This window comes from Micropterus dolomieu, unplaced genomic scaffold (assembly GCF_021292245.1).
Source record: "Micropterus dolomieu isolate WLL.071019.BEF.003 ecotype Adirondacks unplaced genomic scaffold, ASM2129224v1 contig_14493, whole genome shotgun sequence".
NCBI classification, from domain to species: domain Eukaryota; kingdom Metazoa; phylum Chordata; class Actinopteri; order Centrarchiformes; family Centrarchidae; genus Micropterus; species Micropterus dolomieu.
The window spans coordinates 1-3,583 of NW_025743479.1; the positions used below are offsets into that span (position 1 = coordinate 1).

A 3,583-nucleotide genomic window follows, 5' to 3' on the forward strand; every position below is an offset into this window, starting at 1 on the left:
TAAAATAAAGTATTGTGATGCTGCAGAGACATCCTGGCCTACAAATCGTATCCTACAGTGTAAAGGGAAAATCTTTGTTTGGTACAGATCCTCCTCCTTAAAATCTTTTAAATATTTTACAATGAGAGTAATGATACAAAAATTATCATTCCCTCCAATATCACAATTGCAATATCAGTCAAAAAAATTGCAACTAGATATTTTTTTCTTACATCTTTTGATCACAGTAGTGATTACCTGCATGCTGATTTGGTATTGTAACAATAAAAAGTAAACTCATCAGCAGGGCAGTTGGAACGAATTCTTAATGTCAAATATAATTTGAATAGTAAAAAAAACAGTACTATTTAAATCCTAAAATTACAAAATGCTTTTCTCATGTCACAAACTCTCTCCTGCTCTTTTGTTACTATTTGATAACAACTATTGCTAGTTTTTAACGCTATTGTTAGTTTATGACAAATCTTTTCTGCTGTGCTTTCGAACATGCTTAAATTGTGCTAACTGAGCACCAGCCTTTGCAAGAGAGCCGCTTCAATACACTTGTTAGATATTGTATCATTACTGCGTTAACAATGCATAATAGTGAAATACAGGCTGCATTTGAGCAACAAATATTTGAATATTAAAAGAAAAATGAAATTTGAATGGTATTAAATTGGAAGATTGACAGCTCTACTCACCACTATTTGATCTGTCACGGCCCACTGACAACAAAGACAGACATAGTTTAATACAATCACAAATAACTTAAAATTTTAATCTGGTTAAAATGTGCATGTCATCTAAGCAACAACTCACCATTTTTTGAAATTTTGATTGGTGGGGTGGGAAAGACTGGAATTATAGGACTGGCATCTTATCAGTAAATAAGGGGTATAAAACAAATTAACCTACAGTTTACTTAATTTTGTTATTAAGCACAAGCAACCTTTCAATGCACATTAAATTAATGCCACAACATTTCTGTACCTCCTTTCCACTCCTCTTTATCCTCCCCCTCAGCAGATGCCTCAGACAGGTCTGATCCTTTGAATATTAAAAACACGTTACAGTTGACTGTTCCAAGTTACTGTTGCCATGTACCAACAAGCTATGCCGCTCTCATGTTCTCACACAGTTAAAAACACATCTCAGAGCAGAGAGGAGACTGACTACACGCTGACAGACAGGACAGACCAGGTTACTTTTGATATTAAACATATTAAACAAAGTCTCACCTTACAAATGTGGTCATTTTTTAAATAAATGTAAACAGTAATTATCATTTTGTGGCTCTTTAATGTGTCGTGACAGATCGCTGTAGAGCAGGGGTGTCAAACTCGGTTCCTTGAGGGCCATAGCCCTACAGAGTTTAGTTCCAACACTGCTTCAACACACAAACACAGGCAGTTTTCAAATAAGGACTTGATTAGCTGATCAGGTGTGTTTAATTAGGGTTGAAGCTAAACTCTGCAGGGCTGTGGCCCTCCAGGAACTGAGTTGGACACCCCTGCTGTAGAGCATCAATTAAAGCTGCTCGTGAACCGATCATCTCTCCATTCTAGCATAAACATGAATGAACATCAAAAGGAATGTTGTTTTAACCGCGGAAAGGTGTCAGTACACTCCGTTTCTCAAGTTCAAATCATCCCATGTTAATCTACTATCTCTCCTGACTGCTTTGTCGGAGAAAAAGGCAGATGGCGAAAGTATGATTGGTCAGATCACCTGTTGTTACGAACCTCCAGTGGAAAGTCCAGGGGATGAGGAGGTTAGTGACAATAATAGAATCATTCCAGGTTGAAGGAAGCCAGGAGACAGCTTTTACAGGTCGTACGCGTTTTATTTACAATGAGGAGAAAAAAAAAGCTAAGGTACCCTCAGGGAGGGTCTACAAAAAACAACTTCCCAAAAACAATGAAGCGCCCACAAATGCCACAAATGAGAAAACAACACAGGATACAATAACGAATTTCGCCCTCCCTCCACTGAGGGAGTGAACCCCACCACAAGGTTCAGACTTATCGCTTGCTGCACTGTCGTTTCACCCAGCTCACCATGCCGTCTGCACTCCCCACTCTCCACACCCAGTCTGCCTGCTTTCTGCTCCTTATACCGGCTCCTGCGCTCCCGCTGATTGTAACTGGGGACAGGTGTGCACCCTAGCCTCCTGGCTGCAACATTAGAGGGGGGAAGGGCAGGACCTGCAGGGCACAGACGAGCAGCAGTACACAGACACAGGGCTCAAGGGCCGTAACACCTGTCAATCAAGCTCCCTGCAAAGGGTCAATTGTAACATGAGTTTGCATGTTTTCACTAGTCAACCAATGATGGGGACATACCTTCAACAAAATCTTCAAAAGTTTTAGTTTTTTTTCTTTCTCTTTTGCACTACAACCTCTCCGTCTTCATCTTCATCTTCATCTTCTAATTGTTCAGCATGGCTGGTGTGATCATGTTCTTCACACTCACGGAGACTTTCTACAAAGACAGCATGCATGTCATCAAAGCTTATATAATCACATAACTTCTCAGAATTGCATCAAAATATAAGAGGTTACCTGAGGTAAATTTCACTTTCACCAATGGGAAAGTTTCCCAATCCTCCTTCGGAGCCACATGGTTGTCGAAACAATATTTTGCCCTCGTCTTTGGCCATCGAAGGGTTTTTTCAGCAACATTCACCCAGGCATCAGGGATGGTCCCCTCCATCTCCTTCCCATTTTCATTCCACACAGCTCTGACGAAAAGCATAAACTGCAACAAAAAATAATATAATAAATAAATGAATGATATATACAACCGCGATGTCAAGAAAGACTATGAAACAAAGTACAAAGAAAACAAGAAGAAGAAAATGACTCACTGCTCTTGACTAAAAAACTTTTGTAGCTTTAATAAGGATTAGTCTATATTTCATTTATAATGTATGCAGTGCGGACTGTTTGATAACTGAATTCAGTTTCGGTATCTGTCCAGCCTTAAGACAGTAGGGGCACAGGTAAATATGACATTTATTTTTTACTGTTGTACTATTAAGACAAATAACAAGCTAGTAAGTTAGCTAAAGAATAAGCATATAGTTGCTAATGAATAAGTACTAGTAATTAATGGAATAGTATCTAAAAAATAAGTAATGTTAGTATTAAAATACTAACTTAGTCGGTTTAAATTAGTAAATGTTAAAACGGCTTGCCATAGAAAGTCCGGTTTGAGGCTGATTGGCGCAAACTAAGCTAGCTTAAGTAGTTGATTAGCTAGCACGTCCATTTAGAGGAAAACACATTTGATTGATGACTTGACTGGAGCAACTGCGACTATCGAAAAAAAATTTATGATAACATTTCGGGAATCACTCACTATATTATTACCAATATTACAACATACTTACAAGTCCTTGATTGTCAAGTGCGAGACAGTGACACGAGACGAAGACAGCCTTCAGACAGTTAAGGTGAGAGCCGGAGACTGCTGCGCGGACCGGACTGCAGTCACATATCCGTCTGCCACAGAACTGGAAACTTTGTATTCCGAGCATGTTTGATCAATATAAAAAATCTCAGTATCATGTTATAAAAGTAAAAAAAAAATAATCTAAATG

General features: G+C 38.7%; 1 long non-coding RNA gene across 1 annotated transcript; it reads right to left on the bottom strand.

Annotated features, from left to right (window-relative positions):
• Window positions 1-646: 646 nt before the first annotated feature.
• On the bottom strand, window positions 647-3,413 carry LOC123966890. The gene is made up of 6 exons (XR_006824098.1): window positions 3,374-3,413; window positions 2,544-2,739; window positions 2,325-2,463; window positions 973-1,029; window positions 802-858; window positions 647-707 (listed from the first exon to the last, which is right to left on the bottom strand). It is a non-coding gene; the product is annotated as an uncharacterized LOC123966890 (long non-coding RNA).
• Window positions 3,414-3,583: the final 170 nt, after the last annotated feature.